The 26,128-nt window shown below is 38.7% G+C and overlaps 1 long non-coding RNA gene across 2 annotated transcripts in view; it reads left to right on the forward strand.

Moving 5' to 3' along the window:
• The window catches only part of LOC102148564 (uncharacterized), a 79,567-nt gene that overhangs the window by 43,679 nt on the left and 9,760 nt on the right, over window positions 1-26,128 (forward strand). For both annotated transcript variants that reach the window (XR_001380880.3, XR_001380879.3), the window contains exon 2: window positions 23,685-24,634. This is a non-coding gene — a long non-coding RNA (uncharacterized lncRNA). The remainder of the gene's footprint in view (window positions 1-23,684; window positions 24,635-26,128) is intronic.

Raw genomic sequence — 26,128 nt, forward strand, 5'->3', positions numbered from 1 at the left:
TTTTATTGTTGTTGAGTTGTATGAGTTCTTTATATATTTTGAATATTAACCCCTTATTGAATATTTGATTTGCAAATATCTTCTCTCAATTGATAGATTGTCTTTTCATTTTGTTGATGATTTACTTTGCCATGCAGAAGCTTTTGAGTTTCATGTAGTCCCATTTGTTTCTTTTTTCTTTTGTTTCCCTTGCCTTAGTAGACATGGTATTCAAAAAGATATTGTTAAGACTGATATCAAAGAGTGTACCGCCTATGTTTTCTTCTAGGATTTTTATGGTTTCAGGTCTTACATTCAAGTCTAATCCATTTTGAGTTAGTTTTTGTGTATGGTGTAAGATAATGGTCTATTTTCATTTTTTTGCATGTGGCTGTCCAATTTTCCCAAAACCACTTATTGAAAAGACTTTCCTTTCTCCCTTGTATGTTCTTGGCTCCCTTGTCAAAAATTAGCTGTCCATAGATGTATGGGTTTATTTCCGGGCTCTTGATTCCGTTCCCTTGATCTCTGTTTGTTTTTCTGCCAATTCCAAGGTGTTTTGATTACTATAGCTTTGTAGTATATTTTGAAATCAGGGACTGTGATGCCTCCAGCTTTGTTCTTTTTTCTCAGGATTCCTTCGGCTATTTGGGGTCTTTTGTTGTTCCATGTAAATTTTAGGATTCTTTGTTTTATTTTCATGAAAAATGTCATTGAGACTTTGATAGGGATTGCATTGAATGTGTAGATTGCTTTAGGGAGCATGGACATTTCAACTATGTTCATTCTTCCAATCCCTGAGCATGGGATATTTTCCATTTCTTTGTGTCTTCTTCAGCTTCTTTCAACAATGTTTCACGGTGTGTGGTGTACAGGCATTTCACCTCCTTGGTTAAATTTATTCCTAGGTATTTTATTCTTTTTGTTGCAGTCGTAAATGGGATTGTATTCTTGATTTGTCTTTCTGCTGCTTTGTTGTTACTATATAGAAACCCAACTGATTTTTTATGTTGATTTTGTAACCTGCAACTTTACTCTATTTGCTTATTATTTCTAATAGTTTTTTGGTAGATTCTTTAGGGTTTTCTGTACATAAAATCATGTCATCTGCAAGTAGTGACCGTTTTACATCTCCTTTTCCAATTTGGATAGTTTTATTTCTTTTTCTTGCCTGACTACTCTGACTAGGACTTCTAATACTATGTTGTATAAGAGTGGTGAAAGTGGGCATCCTTGTCTTGGTCCTGTTCTTAGAGAGATAGCTTTCAGTTTTTCACCAGTGAATATGAAGTTAGCTGTGGGTTTGTGATATATGGCCTTTGTTATGTTGAGGTACTTTCCTTCTATACCCATTTTATTGAGTTTTTATCATAAATGGATGCTGAATCTTGTCAAATGCTTTCTCTGCATCTGTTGAGATGATCATGTGATTTTTATTCTTTCTTTTGTGAATGTGGCGTATCACATGATTGATTTGTGAGTGTTGAACCATCCTTGCCTCCCTGAAATAAATCCCCATTGATTGTGGTGTATGATGCTTTTAATGTATTGTTGTATTTGGTTTGGTAGTATTTTGTCGAGGATTTCTGCATCTATATTCATCAGTGATATTGGCCTGTAATTTTCTTTTTTTGTGTTGTCCTTGTCTGGTTTTGGTATCAGGGTAATGTTGGCCTTGTAGAATGGGTTAGAAAGTGTCCCCTTCTCTTCAGTTTTTTTGAAAAGTTTGAAAAGCTTACGTGTTAAATCATCTTTGAATGTTTGATAGAATTTACCAGGGAAGCCATCTGGTCCTGGGCTTTTGTTTTTGGGGAGGTTTTTGATTACTGTTTTGATCTCCTTACTAGTGATCAGTCTATTCAGATTCTCTGTTTCTTCTTGATTCAATTTTGGAAGGTTGTGTAATTCTAAGAATTTATCTATTTTTTCTGGATTATCCAATTTGTTGGTGTATAGCCTTTCACAGTATTCTCTTATAATCCTTTGTATTTCTGTGGTATCCATTGTAATTTCCCCTCTTTCATTTCTGATTTTATTTATTTGAATCTTTTCTCTTTTTTCTTAGTGAGTCTAGCTAAAGATTTGTCAATTTTGTTTATCCTTTCAAAGAACCAGCTCTTAGTTTCATTAGTCTCTTCTATTATCTTTTTAGTCTCTTTCATTTATTTCCACTCTGATTTTTATTATTTCCTTCCTTCTACTGATTTTACGCTTTATTTTTTTCTTCTTTTTCTAGTTCCTTTAGGAATAATGGTATATTGTTTATTTGAGATTTTTCTTGTTTCTTAAGGTAGTTAAACTTCCCTCGGAGTACCACTCTTTCTATATCCAGAACTTAACATCTTTGAGGCACTAAAGATTATCTATAAAATGGGGGCAAAAATACCTACTTCCTTGGCTCATCGTGAGCAATGTAAGGTACACAAGAGGTAATGAAAAGGTAAAGCATAATACAGTATGGAAAGTATGTGGTAGCTATACAATAAATGGCAGGTATTCTTATTCTCCAGCGTCTATTATTATTATTCACTAGAAGCCATAAATGCTGGGTTGGTGGCATTGTGAGACATGAATGAACTGAATATAGAATCAGTAGAAAGCAGCTTGGGTACTGACATGTAGAGTATCCTGAGCTTCTGCCTTTTTCCCATTGTTTGGAGACAGCGAGGAGAAGTTGTAATGGACCTCTATCAGGGCCCCCTGTGTCTCGTATAGGGTTAAGTAGGTAGTGGATTCAGGCCTCAAGAGTCAGAGATTGGAAGATGCTAGAAGTGCCTGGGTCATGGGACGGAAGTAGTCCTGCTAATCCCAAACTGTTAACTGTGATAGTAGGCATTACCTTCAAATAAGATTTCACTAGTCAGATGAATTTGGAATGTCCTGGATTCAACATGGTTAAATGACTTTACTGTAGAACCACTCAGATTGTTTGATATCCATTTGATACTTTAATATAAATTTTGAAACTATAGGAAAGGAATACTGTTTGCAGCATTTCCTAAATCAGTCCTTTTCTTCTTTCCTCATAAAATGTCTTGTGGAGTGCATTAGAATACACTTTGGAAGAACTAACCTAGGGCAATTGTGCGTCCTCAGTTCTCCCAAAGAGCTGCTAAAGGCCTGATACACCATTCAGGCTTTCTTCTTATCAGCAGGATTCCGATTTGACTTGTTTCTAGAAATGAGGCAGTGCAATTAGTGTATAGGGACTGGATTCTCCCTCTTTGTTCATTCATTGAACAAATATTTATGGAAAGCTTATTATATACCTCGGGCAATGCTGTCCATAGCAATTTACCTGTAAAATATTTCCTTCCTTTCTCTCATTTTAGCAGTGAAGTACTTGCTGCAAAAAGTTTGGAGGAAGAGAAGGCAAAAAATGATGTCTGAATTTTTCTATCAGACCCTGGATGTCACCACCTCTGCTGCTTCTGGATTTTCCAGATGCCTGGGTCAGCAGCTTCCACCCTCTCTGAGACTCCTAGGGCTGCTCCCATGGGCTATAGCTGTAATCGGACACTGGCTGGAGGCCCCCTGGAAGTGAGCTCCCTGTTGACTTTTGCAGGGAGGGGTTCCCCTGAAGAGTGCTTGGAACTTGCCTCTTGCTAAGCTGGATGTACGGAGAAGGCTGACTCTTGAAGGGGGGATGCAGGTGGGTGATTAATTTAAAATTCGTTCTCTCATCTATTCTTTCCCTCAACACATTGTTATGGAGTGCCCAGTTCACCATGCTGGTTTGGGGATGCAACACTGGACAGGATAGACACCCTGCCTGCCCCCTCCAGCTTAGAGTCTAGCCTAGTGAGGGAGGCAGAAGTCAACAGGCACAGTTGGGTGTGGTGAGCACTGTGGTGGGAGAGTCAGGGGAGGCCTGTGCAGAACCGAGTGGGGTGGGGGATAGAAGGGCATGTTGAGAGCTGTGTAGTCAAAATTTCCTGCTCTGGGTGGGGAAGTAATTTGTACAGTGTTTCCACCCAACCTGCTACTGAGGAGGGGCTAGTCCAGTGAGGCAATTCTCAAAAGGTCATTCTTATCAGAAGAGTCTGTCTGTCTTGCTGTCCAGGAAATCCACGTGGTGCTATTTGTGGTATTTGTGGTTTTAAAATACCTATCTCTCAACACCAATTTGTGAACTCTGTGGGCAGAAAAGGTCTAAGTAGGGCCCATTTTAATTCACTCAGTAGGCAAAAATCTAAATTTACAAACCAGATGTGTTAAGGTGGAATACACAGTCTATTTCAGAAATAGTTCCCTCAGTGTCTTCAACTTGCTGAGCTCTGCCCAGCCCATCAATTTTATCGACAAGTAGAGGACCTCTGAATTAGGGAATCAGTATTCACACTACGGAATGAACCTCCATTTTCACAGATGGTGTCACCACGAATTTTTTTAAATAATTACCCTTTCTTGGTAATTAATGTCTGATCTTATCTTCAAAAGTCACATTTACAGATCACTTCTCAGGAATCATTGAGCGTCCAGAGCCTGATTCTTTGTTTATCCTCATGCTGTGTATGGCCTTTTTATAATCCTGACGCAATCTTGGAGAAGTCTGTTATGGTAAAACCAGACTTTTAGTCTTAATTTTGTGTTCTATTAAATATCATTATCTTTTCTTTAAAAAAGTTGGTGGAGGGGTGGTGGAAAGACTAAGGAAAAGAGGCAGCTTAATTTTTAAGTTTGAAAGGTTGTGAAAAATGCTGTCTAAAAAGAAGAATAATAACATGACTATTCTCATTTTCAAAAAGTTAATGTTCTCCAGAATGTGATAACATCATAATAATGATCATAATTAGCTTAAGTGAAAGATACAGAGTCCTTTTCTTAGCACTCACTTATTTCCTTGAATCATTTCAAATGGATACCCATATTATTGCATTGCAACACTTTATTTCCTTTAATAGAATTATGAAATTACTTAAAGGATCAGGTAGAACAGGATTTCCCAAACTTCAGATCATGACCCATTAGTGAGTAAGGAAATTAGTAAACTGAGTCATGATTGATATTTTATCCAAATGAAGAAATAGGATAAAATAGAAAACACCAGAGTACATCACACTTTGTAAGGGTAGATTTTGTTTCATGAAATTTTGTCTCAGATACATAAATATACACACATATATACAGTCTTACATAGTTATATATGTATATAAATAGCGTATAAGTGCATACATCTGAGTGTACTCAATCAAAATTTTTAATGTATTTCTTACTGTGGAATGCAGACACAAAGTTTGAGAACTCCTATGATGGAGAATATTCAAAACGCAAAGTAAAACATAAATGACCATGTTACTCTGCACACTAAATAGGATTTTATAAATGCTAAATATCTTTATTAAAGCAAAGTCTTCAGCCTAAACAAATTTACAATTCTGCTAAACAAAAGAGGCATTCAGGCAAAGTGTATTCATATATGTGTGTGTATACGTGCCTACAGACTTCAACCTATAAATAGAATTTTAAAAACTTTTAAACATATTTAAAAGCTTTAAAATATAATTAGAAATAGAACTTCCTGATTCCATGAATAACCGTTGTTAATAACATAAAATCAAAGGCACAGCTGTGCTGATATTTTCACGGTGTTCACTCATTCACATGCTAAGCTAAAGGCCAGTGTGAGAAAAATTGCAGGTAGCTGCTAGTTTTGTAGTTTAAAATTTATAGCCTATTTAGCACCTACCCTCTCATTAGCCCGGGACTATAGTAGATGGTCTGTGTGGTGCAGTTGGAATCCAGGAAGAAATTCTGAAACTGCATTTAGTGGTTGAAAAAAGATCCCTCATCTTAATGACTTTTCCCCTTGATCTCCCTCTGACGTGAATCAGCCTTGCTGAACATTGTAATACTGCTTTGCTCATTCCTCATGATGGACCATATAGGCTTCCCGGGAACTCTCAGGACTAGAAACATTCCAGACATTCCTTAACACAACATTCCTCAAAAGGTTGGTTTCTTAGGATCCTGCAGGGGAACTGCCTGCGTGGTTCACAGAGACGGCTGACACGCCTTTCATTAGTAGATGGGTCAGATGGCGGCAGCTGCCTCTGCTCTGAAAGACTTGCTTTACTCGACTGGGAGTCCATCAAACTGGCTTCTAGAGGGGTAATTGAGGACACTGGGATTCTCGGTAAGGTAGAATCAATCAGTGGGGCTGCGTGTTCCAGCTGCACAGTGAAGCTACACATTGGTTGTATATCTTGGTATGATGTGTGTTTACTTTGGAAAGAGGCATTTAAATGAAGTTTCCTATAGCAAAGTCTTGGCCCCCCAAATCCAAGAGTCTCAAAGTTACTTTCAACAAATCCAAGAAATAGAAATTCTACACTGGAACTCTTGTTAGCTGCCTTTCTTGTAAAAATAATTATAGGACACACCATTTCGCTCTTTTTCCGTATTAATATTTCCGATTCTGCCTCTTTCCTCCCTCCACCTCTCCTCCCTTTGCTCCTCATACACTTCCTTTGAAGTTCTCTAATTCTCTTTTTAGACTAGGACAAATTGATATCAAACATTCTAGTGCTGAAGGTTTTCAAGAAGAAGCCAAAAACCAAGAAACTTCTTTCACATATGACTGGATCCCTTCACATTCTTTCTGGCTGATGGGCTATTCACTGCCAACCTCAGGGGTTTCATTTGCCTGGAATTCTCCTTACCCTCTTCTTCCCAACCCAGCCTCTCCTCTCGGTTTCCACATTCCTTGATAAATACAGCCAAACCCAGTGTCTTTCTCGGAAACACAAAACCCTAGTGCAAGGCCTTACACATAGCTCTCACTCCATGAAATATGAGTTCTTGGCCAAGTGTGGTAGGCTGTGATAGCACACCTGGGCCTGGGCGATTTGACCAGTGGAGTTTGTCCTCAGGCCCTATTCTTTCTCAGTGACCCACGAGATGCTGAACAAATTAGAGGAGCTCTATATTCAGCATGTGATTGACTGCCAGTGAAATGTGACTCAGAGCCCAGAGGTGCCTCACAGAATGAGCAGATGATTAAGAAGCTGGGGATCATGTCACACTCCAAATGTACAGTAGAATAGTTGGAGGGAATGTGATTAGCTTCAGGGATAAGTATTTGTCTCTCCTCATCTCCCCCTCCATGTAGCTGTGGGCTGGGACTCACTGGAAGTGTTGCTAAAATGAGAGTAATGTGGGCAGCGCTTTTTCCTCTAGCGTGTATAGGACACTTACATTGCTGTGTCCTTTGTTGTCATATTTGCTAGTCACCTCTCTGGTTCATTTAACCAGAAGGCCTTCTGACTTTAGAATCTGTAGGAGAAGTTTCAAATGCCAGCTCTGAAACAGAGCAACTCACCTAGACAAGTCCTGTAGGATGTTGTCATCTAAAAATACCCCTAGTGGATCACTGGGAGCAGGAAATGAAGCAGAGATAGCAAATTCACACCGACTTTTAAAACAGTCACTATGGAGTGTTTACAAGGATCCCACAGATGACTAAAATTAGTTTATTCTGCATGGCATTATCCACTGCTGACTCAAGATGGTGATACAAGCAGTGTTAAGCTGTGAGCTCACCAGGAAGCTCATTCTCTAAAATTGTTCTCTGGCAGGGAATGACCCCTGGTTCACATCACTGGGGGAAGATGGGGTATAAATAGCAACTTGTTATGCCATCACTCAGAAGCTATGTTTTCCTCTTGTCTCCAGTTCTCTGTTTCTAGCAGATGGAAGGGTCTCCTGATCAGTCTGTTGTCTCTCTGTGCTCAGGAGTATGGTGTGTGCATGTGTGTGAAAATCATTCTTTTAATCGTGCAATATAATAATTAGAAAGCGTGGAGGCTAAGTGATCTGGTAAGGATCATGCAGCAACTCACTGACTCTCAAAACTGAGTTTTTGGTCCTATAATTTTCAAAGAGTTTTAAACATACTGAGATTCTGCTGTTTTTCCTATAAGGCAAAATGCAGGTCCTGTGAGCCGAACTAAGTGTAGATGGTCAACTGGTTGAAAACGTGTTCAGATAGGTATAGGCAGAGAAGAAACTATAGATACATGTGCCATTGGGGTGGTTTCTCTGTTATAAAAAAAGGTTTTCTGTATATTTAAGGTCAAGTTTATCAGAATAAAGCTGCATGCACACTCTACTAGAAGTTATTTTTTTGATTGATTCTCTCAAGTAGTCAATTCAATAAAGAAATAAAGTCATACAAATCAACTATTTAACTAAATTGGCCACTTAATCCAGTAAAAAAGTGACGCCAGCATTTCTGTATTAGCCCATAACCTGTTATGTTTTCGTGGCTCGTTTTATATTCTTTTCCATACAGATTTTCTGTAAAATTTATTTCGGGATACAAATAGATATTCTTCAGTGTGTGCTAGAGTCATTTTAGTTCTAAATCATTCTATTTCTCTTCAGGTGCCCATTCTCTGCTCCTGATAACTTTCCCCCATCTGTTTAATCCATTTTCTGTCTTATTAAATACTGGGATTATTTCTTCAGCAACAAAGCCCTCAAACTATGCATCACTGATTTTCTATTTTTGAAGCTCTGGAATTTTCCTTGTTGGGACACTGAGTGCCTCATTTCTAATTAGACTTTCCTTCTTACTCATATTTGGCTTTGCTTTATCAATAAATTACACAACCAATAACTGGGAGCAGGATCCTCGAGTGTGCTGCAAACATGATTCCCAGTGACTCGTGGAAAAGAAGGAGCATTCCGGGAGAGATGGGACTGGAACTGTGATGCGGGCAAGATGACTATCAGTGTTGATAATGTAATGAGAAGTTGTTAATTTTTAAGCAACAGGTGGACTCTTACTCAGATTGGTAGTGGCTCTATTTTGTAGTCAGATGAAAGTTTTTAGTAGAAACTATCCCGTTTTATTGGATATTTCCTTTAAAAGTCTTTGTACCAAGAAGCATCTTTAGAAAAGACCATTGGACCTGTCCTGTCGTAAAACCAGGGTTGAGCAAAGTGCTCCAGAAGCAAAGTGTTTTCTAAGATCTTGTTCTGATGCCTCCACCTCCATGAAGTTTTCCCTCATCACCCCAGAGGGGAACCACGTCTCCATCCTTTCGACTCCCACAGTACTTTGAGATATTCCAGGTAAGCCACTTAGCACAGAGCCTGGTATAAAGAAAGCATTCATTATTATTGTCCCTGCCTCTTTGTAGCCTGTGTCATCTTCTGCTGGAGGGTCTAATGCATCATTCCATCCTCAGCATTGACTTTGTACTTTCTGGGTACTTGGGAAGCATGTATTGAACGAATAACAGATTGTTAGTCCATCTCAGGTATTTTATACCCCTCATGCTGACATTCAGTAGACACTCAAAAGTGTGGGGATAGTCAGTGTTCAATGAATGGACGTAAACAAAAAACTTTATTGTAACTTTTTTGAATGGCCGCCAAAATTCAACCTTTGTGTTCACAGGGTTACCTGTCTTAATCTTCTGTTAGGGCTAAAGATATTAACGTCAACTTTACTCCTGAGCCCAGTTCCTGTAAATGGAGTGCTGTTTCTTTAAATAACTGGCCAACTAAGCTTCATCAGCATTTCCCATATGAGGAGTAAAATAAATATGGCTAATATTAATTGGGCATTTGTTTTGGGCCAGGCTCTGTTCTAAGCACTTTACATATACTCACTTATTTAATTCTCACTGCAATCCATTCTAAAGTCAAGGCACTAAGGCACAATGTGGTTAAATCCCTCGCCCCAGGTCAGCCTCTTGCCAAATACTGAGTTACAGCCAGAGCTCGTCTGGACATGCAGACAAGTTATGGTTTGATGGCACCTATCACCTTGCTTCATGCAAAATGCTAAAATGAGAGCAAATGCCAGATCAGTCCAGCCGAGATGCTGCTGCCCAGAGGCTTCATGTCTCTCTCAAATATACTCGAGCTCTCAACTGTCCTCTTTATCGCAGGTATCCCAGCTAGAGAGGGGGCGGAGGGCCGAAGAAGCTGGTGCTGGGCTGTGAGCAGAGGAAATTTTTATTCAGATGCTCGGACTCTACATCTTTGTAAATATCTGCTCCGCTCTATTAGTAAGCACCACCCTGCCTCGTCTACTACCACTTTCCTGCTCATACTCTGATCTCTTCCAACTCTTCCCTCAGCTTTGAATTTTCCACTTCCCGACCCTCCTTCAATTGTCTGGGCCCTACAGGTCATGTGTGATGCAACTTAGATGGCCGGTCTTGCTGGAAGCTGTCCCTGACCCTCCCAGACAGGTGTCAGATCCCTACAACCCCCTGTGTTTCTTCCTGTCTCGGCGGCTTATTGTTCCACATTGTAATTGGTGGTTTAATTGTCTCTGATACTAGACTGTGAGCTCATCAAGGGTGGGGACCCTGTCTTGCTCACTGATATCCTGAGAGCCCAGCACAATTCTGGGCGCATAGACGTCTCATAAATGTTTATTGAATGAAAATATAAATGAATAAATAAAAATGTTCCCTTGCATATCCACTCCACTCTGAAAGTATTACATAAACCAACTACAAGGGCTGTGCACCTCCGCATTCAGATGCCTGAGACGGGCTAGAAGGACACAGCCAAGAATAACAGGTTGAAGATGTTATTTCTTTGTCCCTATATAGCAGAGAGAAAATATCCCACCGTTATCCAACCCCAGACCATAGGAATAAATAATCTTTGATGAGGAGGGAAAAAAAGTAATCCTGAAAAATTTGCGGCTAGAAAAAAATGTTTCAAACAGCATTTTATCCTTCCCCTCTGTGGGCTTGTTGTGTAAATTATGTGTGAGACAAATATGTGATAGAGCGATTCAGCGGTAATTACTTGTTCTCAAATGTTTGGTTAACCACGCCTCTTAATCCCACATACAGTAGTTTAGCACAGAATTAAATTCTGCCCTTTAGGCAGGATAAGCATTTGGAGTTTCTTGTTTCTGTAGTTTAAATGTTTTTATCCCAATATTTGTCCTTTTCCATTTAGAATAAATGCACTGAGTGTGTGTGAGGAAATGTAAATAGCATGGAATTTTTATGATTCAACTCATCATCCTTATTGGTTTGAGGTCGATTTTTATGGGCACTAATTTTTTAAAAATTACTTATCTGTAATTAGTTACAGGAACATAGAAAGAATTACCAGACCACTCTTTCCTCTAATGAATATAGCATCTTCTCTTTGCCAATAATTGAAGCCTTTAATTTTATAAAGGAAAAACAATTCCTTCCACCTTTACTCTCAAAATGCAGAGACTTCATGGAACAGTGTTATTTGACATAATTAGAGAGAAAGGTTTTCCCTGCTGTCACATATAGCAAGAATGGGAAAAAATGTTGATCTAATTAACTGGGGAATCTCTTAACCCCATATCAGTGGTAGTACTAATTTATTCATTCAGAATCTATTAATATTCACTACGTGCCTAGGATGTATCAGAAGCTGCTATTTACTGGCAATATAAAAAATGCTTTGACGTGGTCTCTGTCCTCAAGTAGCTCACCATGGAATGGGAGACAGTTGTATAAACAGTTGCAATCAAACAAGACAAGTCTTACACGGAAGTCGATACAAAGTACAGCAAGGCTTTAGGAGAAGAATCTGAGCTGGCTGGGGAAGTCAGGAATATGGATTCACAGAGGAGAGAGCAACTGAGCGGAGATGAGTGGGAGCAGGAGCTTGCCAGGAAGCAAAGCCAGTAACTGAGCGATGGGGGAGAAGGCATTCTAGACACAGAGCTGAGAAAACTGGGTTGTTGAAATCTTTGGGGCTTAATTATCAGTAACATGTGACCTGTGACGCACTTCACAACTCACAGAGACACATCAGTGTGAGGGAACTGCACTGCGAGGACCACTGGGGAAGCCTTTAAGCATGGCGAGGCTTTGTTCAGATTGGCCTGTAGAGAGAGAGAGCATGAGTTCACTCTGGTAGTTGTTTGTTGGGGAGACCACAGGGAAGCTGATGAGGATCCAGAGGCAGCTGGACCTGGTGATTGACCAGGTGGATCACAGGGCACTTTCTGTGCTGTAAGCCACAAGATCTGGATCAATTCAAGTTTCCAGTTAGTGTCATGGCCACTTACATCCTCCCAGTATAACTTAGGTTGAGCCTTTCACTCAAATTAATTTGTTTTTTGTGTGTATGTGAGGAAGATTGCTGCTGAGCTAACACCTCTGCCAATCTTCCTCTATTTTATGTTGGATGCCACCCCAGCATGGCTCGACAAGCTATGCTGGGTCCTTGCACGAGATTCAAACCTGCGAATCCTGGGCCACTAAAGTGGAGTGCAGGAACTTCACCACTACACCACTGGGCCAGCCCCTCACTCAAATTAATTTGAAAGCAGAAAGATGAATTTAGCCTAACAATAGAATATCTTGATGGCATTAAGTGGGGTATTTTCAAAATAGATTTTCCTCTTTGGGGGGAGGATGTTTGTCTGCGTTAATCTATTAAATAGTTGTATCTAACCCTAGAGAGATAATTCTAACACTTCCAATAGAGCATGAACTGAGGCTCGCTCATGGTTCTCCATCAGCATTTCTCCTCTTTCTTTCAAAGCAGTTCATAAATATCTTCTTTATGCTTTATATTTGTACTGTGGCTCCATTGGAGCCAGCAAACATAAAGGAAAGAATTTGATTGTCAATGATCAATGTAAACCTGTGATGTCAGATCTATTCTCCTGGTAGCCTAAATCTTCTATTTAATTGTGTATTGACATTTTTCTGTGCTTATGTCCTTGTAAATACCTATATTTGTTTTCATAGCTCTTCAGTATTTCAGGAAGGAAATTCTCCTCCAACCACCTTAATCTACTACTGTCCCCTGCATTCTGTTGATGAGGTCCCTTCTTTGTGCCTTGGCACAGTCCATTTTCTTGCCTGAGTTCTTCCCTCTTAGGAATCCAGGAACCTCTCCTTCTTCAGAATCTGGCTCAAAATTAAATTTCTCTGAGAAATTTAATCAGTATTCCAATTGCTTCTTTGTTTCTTGATGTTTGTGAACTGTGTTAGGTTTCCATGCATGTTTCTGCTCGAGTCTTCTTAAACATTTTCGTGTACATATTTTGAGCATTTTCAAACAGTATCATCCTTAACCTAGTGTGAGTGTCCAATAGGTGGTAAGTTTAACTGATGGACAGATAGTGGAAATGCATTTTCATCTGTCTGCCCTAATTTTATGTTTACCTCTAAAATTTTAGAATTTTTTCTAGAACTCAAATTACATGTTCCATCAAGACATCATCTTTATTTCTGATTTTACAGTACAGTTATTAAAAACATTTTTTTTAGGGGCTCGCTTTTTTAGTGATTAAGTTCATGCACTCTGCTTTGGCAAGCCAGGGTTCGCAGGTTTGGATCGCAGGCACAGACCTACACACCACTCATCAAATCATGCTGTGGAGGCATCCCACATACAAAATAGAGGAAGATTGCCACAAATGTTAGCTCAGGGCAATCTTCCTCACCAAAAAATAAAAATAAAAAAAATTTAAATTTGTTATGTACACAGAAAAGTACAGAATATAACAAACCAGAATTTTAAAAGGCAAATATCCAGTCATTTGCATTTCAAATATTTTGTTTTTGTTAGGAAGAAATAAAATATTAGAGATATAATTGATATCCCTTTTGTAACTTTCTCTTACACTATTTTCTTTCTTTTCTTCCTAGAGGCAACCACCAGCCTAAAATTGGCACTTTTACTTTCCATCTCTGTTTCTATACTTTTACTAAATATGTATCTTTCCATAATCAATATATTTGTTAATGTTTTTGTTTAAAAATTTTACCTAAATGCTATCTTCACACATCTGGATTTTATTGTTTTCTCCAATCTAAGAATCTCTGTATTTTAATAAACAGATGTAATCCATTCATATTTATTGTGATTATTGACATGTTTGGGATTATTTCCAGCATCTTACTCGGAATTTATTTACCAACGCTTTTCAGTGCTTTTCTTCCTCTTCTTCTTTCTTGTCATTTTATAAGTAATCATTCCTTTATTTCCTTTTTGTTTTCATGCTGGTTTGGAAGATAAACACTCTATCTTCCTAATGTGGCTACCATTTTAAATTTAAAAATATGCACTATTTAAAAAATTTCAAGTCTGTGCTCACCTTCTCAATTTTAATTTCTTGGTATCCATCTAGACATTTTTTTCCCTATGCAGATACAAATGTCTATCTTTCTTTTCCTTTTTCCTTATTTTACAAAAAGATGGTTATACTATACACACTCTTCTACAGCTTACTTTTCTTAAATATATCTTTCGAACTTCTTTCTATGTCAGTAATATGGTTCTGTCTCATTTTTTTAATGGCTACCAAGCAATGATGATAACAGCTAACATTTGCTGAGTGATTACTGTGTGCTAAGAGTTTTTGTCTCATCTGCAGTTTACAAGAACCATAGGTGGAAGAGAGTGCTATTTTGGAGATGAGGAGCCTGAGGTTTAGAGAGGCATGATAAGTAAAAGAATGGCCACCAAAGATGTCCACGTGCAAATCCCTGGAACGTGCGACTGTATTACCTTACACACCAAAGGGGAATTTGCAGCTGACAGTAAGGTTAGAGCTTGAGATGGGGAGATTATTCTAGACTATCTGGGTGGGCCCAATCTAATCATTTGAGTCCTTAAAAGTGGAACCTTTTCCTGCCTGGTTAGAGAGATATGTGATGGTCGAAGCAGGGTCAGAGAGATGACAGTGTGAGAAGGATTTAACGCCCCATTGCTGGTTTTGATATGTAAGGGTCTATGTGTAAGGACCAGCAAGAGGACCCTATGAGTGAAGGGCAGCCCTCAGCACACAGCCAGCAAGGAAACAAAGACCTTAGTCTTACAACCACATGGAACAGGATTCTACTAACACCTGAATGAGCAAGGAAAAGAATTCTCTCCCAGATGCTACAAGAAGAACCCCAGCCCTGCTAACACATTGATTTTTGCCCAGTGAGACCCATATGGGGCTTCTGACCTAGTGAACTGTAAGATAATAAATTTGTGTTGTTTCACACCTCTAAAATTGTGGTAATTTGTTATGGCAGCAATAGAAAATAACTACAGTAGCCACAACTAATAAGTTGTAGTGAAATGGGAACTCAAACTCAGGTGGTCTGACTCCAGGGCATGTGTATGGCTAAGTCATGATTTATTTAACCAGTCCATATTGATGAGAATTTAGATTGTTTTTAATTTACAGTGTTCCAGGCAATAGGACAGTAGATTTCCTCATATCCGTATCTTCAAACACTTTAGTTAGACTTTCTATAGGAAAAGCTCCTAAAAGTGAAACTATTGGATCAATGAATAATCATATTAAACATTTTTATAAATACTGCCAAATTGCCTTGCAGAATGTTCTCAATGTAGCACTTAGACAAGAACTGAAATCAGCAGGAGAAGAATAAACAAAATGTATGGATGGATCTGGGTCACTGGTGACCATTTCAGGCAAGCAAAGAACTGAAGAGACCACATAACTGAAAGTGCCCTTCTTCATTTTAACTGGAGAAACTGCAGACATTTGTTCCAGAAGTGTCCCGGCCGCGTCTTTCCTACGTGCTTTGTGGATAAAATCATTCTTTGTGCTTTCACTTCTGGTTTTACTACTTGTTTTTGGCCTTTGAAGTAATAAAGACTGACAAAAATAAATAGCCTTTTCAGTAAATATCCCTTGTACTACACATCCATCCAAAAATGCTCTTTACTTCAACTGAGGCTAGCGTTTCCCATGTGCACAATTAGATACTTTAAAATACTAATAGCATGTCATTAATTTTGTATGAGAGGCTTTCCAGCAGGGCCCTGTCACCTTAAGGGACCCCAGGCTCTGAAAGAAAAGGAGTCTTTCTTGCTGGAAATAAACATTTACTTTCCTTAGGCATCTTAACTCCACTCTTATCTGGAAAGTGGTCTCTCCTGGCTTGCACCAATGCTTTTGTTGAGCATGTAGATCTGATAGCATCTATTTTTTCCCCCAGGCTCTTTCTTTTGTTTCGGAACTTCCTTTTCTCTTACTCTACTCCCTCGGAGATGTTGATTTTCCCCTTAGGCTGTGATTTTTTTATCTTTAGGTTTGTGACACCTTTTGACGCAATTGTTAAGCTTGTTTTTTGCCCTTGTGCTCAACTGCTAGATCCTGGGACACTGTAATAAACATCCTCTTGGCTTTGAAATGGAAAGAAGTCTAACTAATGATGTTTCTGGGTTTGTTTACTTATTTATTTATCTTTGCTTCATTTCACCTAGGAAACCAGAATGGAAAATTTGATTTCTGATAAATTTTAAGCTATTATAATGACTAATAACTCCACCTATTTATTGAACACTTACCATGTGCCTGATACTAGTCTTTTTTGAAATAATGCTATAACTTAAACTCCTCAGGGCCATTTTTTAAGGTAGGTGCTGTTATTAGCCCGTTCCACTGTTGAGGAAATTGAGGCTTCAGAAAGTTAGACAGCCTGCTCAAAGTCATATCATAGTAAATAATAAAGCTGAGATTCAAACACAGGCTTGTTTGATCAGTCTATGCTCTTAACCACTGTGCCATCATGTTCTTTGGCATTTCAAATCATTTGTAAGCAATATTTCCAAGAATGTTTTTAAACAGAAAAAAATTAAACACAGAGCTACTTAGTTGTGGTGAAGTAGGAAGAACACTGGGACAGGAGTCGAAAGAGGGAGTCCTCACTGTGTCCTTAACTAGCTGAGCAGGTCCCCAGTCAAGTCCTTTCACCAGCCCTTCCCTTAGCCTTTTTCCCATTTGTGAGGGTGCCAGTCTTCCAGCATCCTTAAAAAACTTGATTTCCTCTTCTTTAATTTTTCCTATACTGAGATACATGAAACCTGCCACTCCCATATCATTTGTGACAGTGAAGGCTCATATCAGATGAGTCGGTTGGCACAAGGCTACTTTTCCTAAAAAAGGAAGGGAAAAGCAATGATTAAATGCCACCCTCCTGGCAGAAAGCAAGCTAAGCATAATGACTCAAGTTCAAAGCCTAGAAAATCTTGGCGGAAACTGGGTGGCTATATCCTTCTGTTTCTAATTTTCTCTGTGTATATTCATCGTTGACCATAGAAATGTGGATGAGTGTGTGGCTCATTATTTATCATCATCTCAAACTTGCTCAAGCCGTTGTGGAGTAATAAAGCGACCAGATTGTATTTGTCCAGTCAGAAATGAGACCCAGCCATCAAGAAGACATGCTAACTTTCTCGAGCATTTATCTTTATTCTATCACAGAGCTTTTTTCTACCCCATGTGTTGTGGGGTGAGTTGTGGCTCCCCAAAATTCATATGTTGAAGTCCGAAGCCCTAGTCCCTCAGAATGTGACTGTATTTGGAGATAGGGTCTTTAAAGAGGTAAGTAAGGTAAAATGAGGTCATAAGGGTGAGCCCTAATCCAACATGACTGGTTCCTTATAAGAAGAGGAGATTAGAACACAGACAACATAGACAGAGGGATGACCAGGTGAGGACACAGTGAGAAGGTGGCCATCAGCAAGCCAAGGAGAGAGGTCTCAGAAGAGACCAACCCTGCCAACACCTTGATCTTAGACTTCTAGCCTCCAGGACTGTGAGAAAAATCAATCTTTTCTTGTTTAAGCCACCCCGTCTGCAGTATTTTGTTATGGCAGCCCTAGCAAACAAATACACCGTGTTTTAAATCCAGAGTTGTTTTAAGGTTTCTCCTTTAATTCCCGGAAGATCTTCACCTTCATTTTTTTTTCCCTCCTTTGCTTAAGCAAGATTTTCTTGCCCTGATAAGTCATACTCAGGTGTCAAGCTTCATCCATGTACTGGGGTACAGAGATTTCACAGAATTAATGGTATTTGAAAAGTACCCAATGTTAAATGAATCTTGACTGGTACTTTGAATATAGCTTACATATTTACACCTATGTAAAATCCTTGTCTTGTCATTGATTCACCTGTGTGTGTCAGTTCTTAAATAGATTATTTAATTTTATAACTAATAAAATAAAACACTGAACTATATACAATTGATTTCTCGCTTCTCACCCTACGTCCATGAATTTTCCTCCTTCATCTTACTTCCTATGTTGATAAAATGGCAGCAGCAGCAGCAGCATCCATCTAGGCTCAGGTTCTCAAGCAGTGAATTTAGAGAGTCATTCTTGATCTTTTCTTTTCCTTATCCTGCACATCCAACTCATTACCACTTCTGTTCGTTCTTCTTTTAAAACATCTGATAGGAAAGAGACTTGTAATATTAAACTATAATGTTAAATTTGAATTAGAAGTATTGACATGGACTCATGAATTAGAATATGCACGTGTGTCTATCTCTATCTATCATCTATCTATCTATCTATCTATCTATCTATCTATCTATCTATCTATTCTAGCTCTGTCCACTGAAAGAACATAGAAGCAATGACATCCCTCTAGCAGTAAACATACCTAGAATCCAGATTTGGGTTTCTACTCACTATTACCTAAAAAAGAACAATGATCTTTGGAGAAATAGCTGATTCTAGTTGTTGAGCAGGGAAAGTACAAAGAGAGTTTAGGATATCTTGTTGTGTCAGAAACAAAGGAAGTGCCCAGTAATTTATGGAGGCGTGTTAACAGGACCCAAGGGCTAGTTTGAAAGGACTCCCACTAGCCAGATTTTAGGCAATTTGAAGATAACTATAACTTATTGTAAAACATTAAATATGTAAAAATCCATGAGTCCATAGTGGTACACAAAAGAGTGAAGGGAAGGAGAAAAAAAATAATTTGCATCATTGAAGGCGACTATTCAATAAATCCTTACTCTGAAATTGGTAGTAAAAGGGAAAGAACTAAACATTTGCCTTGGCTTTTTAGGGGAAATTGTATATCATCCTAGTTAATCAGGAAAAACTCATCTTTAGAAAAGAATGCCAAAGAAGGAGTGGTAACATTTGAAAGTCATCGTTTTGCAACTTCTAATGAAATCATTGATTCAAGCAAGTATCATCAATGGTGAAAGATTATTGCGGAACAGGATATTCACACAGTGACAAAGCATCACTTCACAAGTTACTTACCAATTGCATAGAGCACAAAGGAGAGATCTGACAGTTACCACTTTGGCCAAATGATCAACCTAAGCATTAATAATATGGGATACACTTGCATTGTGTTCCTCCTGATGTGATGAGGATGAAACTCACAGAATTGTTTATAACCTATTCTTGCCAAAAGTGTTTAACCTGAGTCTAATTAAGTTTTTAGACGTTAAGTCAAATATATAAAAATTTTAGAGACTCTAAGAACAATCAAATTATAGGGAAACTTATAGAGGAATCCCAAATGTGAAATAGTCTATAAGACAACATTTTGGATTTTTCCAAAAGTCATTATCATTGGCAGAGAAAGAGTAGGGTGAGCTCTAGCTGAAAAGAGACTAAAGAGACATAACAACCAAATACAATGTATGAAACTTGATTGGTTCTTGGCTTGATGAAAACAGCTAAAAAAGCATTTTGGGGAAAATTGGAGAAAATTTGAATATGAGCTATATATTAAATGATATGATACTAAGAAGTGAATATCAATTTTCTTAGACATGATGACATTGTGGTGATATATAAGAAAATTCTTATTTTTAGAAGACGCATATTTGGGTGTGAATATTTAGGTGTGAAGTGTGATCATTTCTAGAACTTTCTTTCAAAACAAATGTATCTATATGTACATTTTCCAAAACTTATATATATGTATACGTGTGTGTGTGTGTGTAAAAATAAAGCAAATAAGGCAAAACGGTAACCATTATTGAATTGATGTTGAATCCAGGTAGAAGTTGCATAGGTATTTATTTTACTATTGTTTCAACTTTTCCAGATGTTTAAACTTTTTCGTATTAAACAGTTTGGGAAAATTTTTATGCCTCTTTTCCTTTTATGCTTCCACCCTCATCTCTGTCCCCATTGGTACTCTCCTACTACCACACTTCATCATCTCTTGCCAGAAATATTGTGGTGGCCTCCTAAGTAGTTTCCATCTGCAGTCGAAATGCCCTCCAGGCCATCTGCCAGAGACAGCTTCCTAAAAGTCAGCTCTTACCATTTGCCTACCCTGCTTCCCTTCATTAGTAGTCACACCCTCCTCCCCCATCACCCACATGGTAACATCTGAATATGCTTAGCAAGCAAGACCGTTTACACTTTCACTCCAAACTACTCTCACATCACATTCTCATTCAGGGTATTCTCCTGCCATCTCATAGCCTCTGCTCTACCAGGGGTCACAGCCGCAAATGCACACGGAGAGGACTGGGAGTAAAATAGTAGAGGGTGTGGGGTCTGGGGTGGACAAGGGAGAAGGAACCCCCTCTAAAAGGGGTAGCTATTACTCAGGACCAGTTGAATGCGGGCCCAGTGTTGCTAAATCCTTGTGTTTCCAGTAAGTTAGAAATAAAGATTTGTATACACATTCTCCTAATTTTAAACACTGATGAGTAATTTATTTTTTTTAAAACACTGCAGGCTGAACAAAAAGTTATGGGCTGCAGTGTGACTCCTCCATGACTGAATGCTCACTCTTTCAAACTAACCTCTATGTCATTCTTCCTTCTTTCTCCTTGGTCTGGAGTATTTTCTCCATCCTTTTCTGAGTGAAATCCTACAAATCCTTCAAATCCTAGCAAGCAAGGCATTCACCTTCCCTAACTCCCCCAGGCAAAGCCGGCACCCCGTCTGCAGAGTGCCTAGCCATTCCTACAAACCTTCATCCCAGGACTTGTAACAGAATTACATATTTGGTTGTCGGGCTTCTCCCGCTGGATTCTGAACCTCATGATTAAGAGCCATGTTAATGCCTTGCTGTCTTTGCTGTGCTGCTCAGTGTCTGGTATGAAGTCAGCATTCAATGAACATGTGTTGACTGAGTTGCGGGTTGTTAAAAGTAATGCTTTAGAAGAATTTAGGACATGGCTTCTAGGGCTTTCAGTTAGAAATGTGCTTAAGAATGTCTATGAATCAGTAGAAGAAAAATTTCTGTTTTATTCCAAGTAAGATTGTCTTCTGGGATCATTTTTCTAATATAGGAAATCAGGTAAATAAGTTTAGTTTTAAAAAGAAAAAAATTCTCAAAATTGGATTCTTTCTGGCCTTTTAGCCCAAAAGAATGATAACAGCATTGTTTCAAGGATTGTCTTTCTAGGACAATCTTGGTGAAGATCAGGCCAAGGATCCAGACGGCTTCAGTAACCTACCGATGTGCTAAACCTGTTTAAACCTATGGAATAACTGAGTGGTGGGGTGTGTGCTGACTCAAGTCTCCTCCTCTCCTGGGGACATCAATTCCTATCAGTGCCCTACACATCCATTCTCTCCTTCTTGTCTCTTTCATGCCTTTCTTTTCTGGAATGCTTTCTTTCTTTCATTCACGATTCCTTCCAAAATCCAGCCCAAAATGAACTTCTTCCATAGAGTCTCTGATAAATGTCATCTGACTTGATTGTTCCTTTATAATATATTCTCCATTTGTCTGTGTTCCTTTATGTTGGCTATGGCTTACTCCAGTGTAAGCTATATAATTAGAATGATTATTATATTAAGAATAAGACAATAAGAATCATTTGAGGGCCATTGTTAAAAATAATAGCTTCATAGACCCCTCCCTGGAGATCCTGATTTGGTGGCCCCGGCATGGAGAAGGGGATGGGTACAGGTATTTGTATTTTTCAAAAGTGCTACAGGTAATTCTTATCATCAGGCAACTTTGGGAAACACTGGTCTCCTCTTTACAAGCTAGGATTTGAGGTAAGACTGATCAGAATTTGAGGTGGGCTTTGGCGCTTCTTAGCTGCGTGCAACATTAGCTAAGTTACCATGTCCAACAGCCATGGTTTTTTATCTGTAAAATGGGAAAGATAAACACTATCACAAGGTTGTTCTAGGGAATTAAGTGATTCACATTATTAGCATTAGAGCTTTAGCACAGTGCCTGGAACATTCTAAATTCTCAGTAAATGTTGACAATTATGTTTATCTTTGCTTGAGTATATAACTGATTCAAAGACTGGATGGTGGTTTCTTTGATTCTGTAACACTGTGGTGATTTAGGGTAGGGTGACCCAGAAGATTTTACCCCAGCCAAAGACTGGGACCCTGCCAACCTCTGCCAATGTTTCATTGCCTCAACAAGGTGTCATCCTTTGTCCTCTTTCTTTTTACCTGTCACCTCCATTAAATTATAGGAAGGTCTTTGAAGCCAGTGACTCTGTCATGTACGTTTGTTACATAGTAGATCCAGTACCCTGCACAGTAGGCTACTAGCAGAGGGTATTATCTAGTAGAATACACATTTATTTCGTAGCGTTCTAGAACCATCATTTCTTACTTAGGTTACAACAGCTCCTAGTGGGTCTTGGGGTCCTACACTCTTGCTCCTCTGCTATCTAGTCTCTGCACAGCAGCCAAAGTGATCTTTGAACAATGTAATCACAGAATGTCATTCCCGTTTGAAATCTTCCAATGCTTCCCACTGTACGTAGAGCAAAATCCAAACTCCTTACCGTAGCTGTATAAGCCCTGCATGATCTGGGATAGGCTGTCTGTCTGACTTCATCTCCCGTCATTCACTTTCAGGATGCACATTCCCGTAACTTCACTGTTCCCTGCCCTGCGCTGTCCTTTCCCTAGATATCCACATCATTCAGCCCAGATGTCACCTTCTCAGAGACCTGGCTTCACCTCCTTTTCCAATGTTTTTCTCCCATTAGTTTCCAACCCTTTACCCTGCTTTATTGTCTTCTGATCACTTACTACCATCTGATATTGCACATATCGGTAGCTGATGTTAGCTGTCTTGTTTATTGGAAGTTCCACGAGAGCAGGCATCTTGTCTGTCTGGTATTCCTAGCACTGGGCTCAGAACCTGGTACATTTCATGTGCTTGGTATATATTTGTCAAATTGATGAGTGAACTTTACAAATAGACTAAAGAACATCTACAGAGTCCAGTAGATTCCAAGTTTTGTAAAGCAGAGGAATCTTTTATCAAACATAATACTTAATTATTAATATGTGTTTGTTTAATTCTTTTTGCTTATTTCTTGGCAATCAATAGGCTTCTATACACATAAAAAGTTCTTTGCAAGTACTTAACAATTTAATGCATCCTTTTTCAATGAGAGCTACCACCAGGGGGAAATCAATGCCCTGACTTGGCATGGGGTGGACAGTGAGCTGTGGACAGTGAGAAATCTGTCTGGAGGAGAAGCAGGCCTGACAGGGACAGGTGAGAGTGCTGAGTGTTCTGGCGGCATGGCTACTCTAGGGCTTCCCAGCTGCTCTGCAGACAGAGGGAGGAGGAAGCAAGAGAGGCAAGGCCATCATTTGGAGCTCCCAAAGGAGAAACAGCAGGAGAGGGCTCTTTAATGCTGGCCCAGGCATTGGTGAGACACTGACTGGCCTGGAACAGCCCTGGGCCATGGCTGCAGTGCTGCAGAAAGGATGGCAGTGTGGTGGTGGCAGCAGTGATGGTGCCACAAGAACAACATCTCAGGGAGGTATTGATGTGTGAAGCAGCTTCCCACCAGGCTCAAACCATAAGAGACTTGGGAAGGAGGTAAGGACTGCAGTGACAAACAAGTGGCAGCAAGGAGGGCATTTGACCCCTCATACTCTTCCAGGTGACAGGAAAGGATTCAGAGACCTTTAATTCCAGCAGGTGAGCATGTGTGATCTCAGCCAGAGCTATTGGTTTTGTTTTCATTTGGGTTTAATTTATCTTTCAGTATCATTTTCAAGGATTAAACACACCCAGAAATGACAGAGATGTTGGTGTTAGCAAGCAAGGACTTTGAAACAGCTCTTATAAACATACTTAAGGATTCAGAAGAAAATGTGGACTCAAGTGAATAGAGGGACAGTCTCACTAGAGAAATGGAAACTATTTTAAAAAACCCTAGAAATTCTATAACTGAAAAATAAAATATCCAAAATGAAAAATAAAAATCACTAGATGGGCTTAAGAGCAAATTGGATTCTACAGAAGATAAAAATTTGTGAATTTGAAGACAGATAAATTATCTGAACTGAAGCACATAAAGAAAAAAGGCTAAAAAAAATGAACAGAGCCTCATTCACTTGTGGGGTAGTATGTGGTGGCTTATCACCTGTCAAACTGGAGTCCGAGGAGGAGAGGAGAAACCGACTGAGGCAGAAAAAACATTTAAGAAAAAAGGATGAAAAAAATCCAAATTTGATGAAAAATATTAACCCATGAATCTAAGAAGCTCAGTGAACCCCAGGCAGGACAAAAATTTTAAAAACTACCTCTGGGCACATCATACTCAAATTCTGAAAACCAAGAATCAAAGAGAAGAGTCATAACAGCAGCCAGAAGAAAAAGACTCATTCTGCACAAGACCTAGAGGAATGATAAATCCGACTTCTCAACAAGCCAGAAGACAATCAAACAACATCTTTAAAGTGATGAAAGAAATAAAACCTATTAACTTAGAATTAGAAACCTAGTGAAAAGAGCCTTCAAAAATGAAGGCGAGAGAGAGAGAGAGAGAGAGAGAGAGAAACATTCCCAAATAAGCAAAAGCTGAGAGAATTTGTCAGCAATAGACATGTACTATAAGACATGTTAAAGGAATTTCTTCAAGCTGAAGAAAGTGACACTAGATGCAAACTCAGATCAACATGAAAAATGAAGAGTGCTGACCATGGTAAATACGTGAGTAAATAGAAATTACTTTTTTTCTTGCTTATTATTGAATGAGTAAAATTCTTAAGTGTAGAGCTGAGTTCTTAGTGGACATTGCAGTTGTTGGAGTGTCAGGAAATCTGGAGCCCGGTCCATTTCTATGACCTTAGATAAGTGGCCTAATATTCTTATCTTGGTTTGATCATGGGCCAAGTAGGACTCTAATACCTCATATTCCTCTCTCCTTGGCAAGCATTAAATAAATGTTTCCTTTTACCACTGCCAAACACCTCAAAAGAGCTACCTACCCATTGCTTCTCAAATTTAATGTGTGTGTGAATCACCTGGGGATCTTGTTAAATTCAACCACAATAATAAAGTCATTGTGGTATTGGTAAAAGGATAGAGAAATAGATCAATGGAGTAGAATAGAAATTTATTCTTTTTTTCCCTTTTACTTCTAATCTATTGTCTTTATACTCATATTTTATATTTAAAGCATCTCTCTTACAAAGTGTATAGAGTTGGTTCTTGTCTTTTTATTCAGTTTTATAATCTCTGCCTTTTGATTGGAGTGTTTAGTCCAATTACATTTAATATAAGTATTGATGTTGAGTTTACGTCTACCATCTTGCTATTTGTTTTTTCCCAAGTGTTTCTTTTGTCCCATCTGTTTTTAATTCCTTTGTTTCTCCTTTTCTTCCTTATTTTGGATTTATTGAGAATTTTTAAGTACTCCATTTTATTTCTTCTATTGGCTTAAAAGTTATACCTCTTTGTTTTATTTTTTAGTGGCTGATCTAAGGATTGCAACCTGCATTGTTTACTTAGCAGAGTCTACTATGATTTCATATTATATCACTACATGTGTAGTATAAAAAACTTTCAAAAGTATATTTCCTATTTTCCAGTTTGTCCTTTGCACTATTATTTTCATATATCACACTTCTACATATGTCAAAAATGCCCCACAATAAGTTTTTACTATTTTTGCTTTAAATAGTCAATTCTCTTTTAAAGAAATTAAGTGAAGTTGATATTAGAGCAATCCTGGAAAACTTTTCTCTGCTTACTGTATTTTCCACACATAGTATGAGAAGTCCTCTACAGTCCCTACCTGCTGGGCTGGGTAAAGCAATCTGTCAGTGAAGTTACCACTGCTGTCCCAATGGCTACTTCTCAGAATCTCTTCAAAATTCACACTAGTGAAAGAGGAGAGCAGGATGCTTAGAGAGGAGGGCAAATACCTCTAAGAGGATGGGGAGAATGAAACCTCTTTAAGTCTATATTTTAAAATCTCATTAAGCTTCATTTCTTATGAAGTATAATTTGAAGAGATATATTTCTTTTTAGAAAACAAATTATAGGGCACTTGGGGGTTAGTTCACCCAGGGAGATGTTGATAATTTTATTTGAATTGTCAGTAATACTAGTTCCAGCTGCTGAAAGCAAAATGCAAGCTAAAGAATGAGTCTTTACTTGAAATCCCTGGGCAAAGAAAGTCCTTTGCTTCCTCTCAATGCC

Source organism: Equus caballus, chromosome 5, assembly GCF_041296265.1.
Source record: "Equus caballus isolate H_3958 breed thoroughbred chromosome 5, TB-T2T, whole genome shotgun sequence".
Classification (NCBI taxonomy): domain Eukaryota; kingdom Metazoa; phylum Chordata; class Mammalia; order Perissodactyla; family Equidae; genus Equus; species Equus caballus.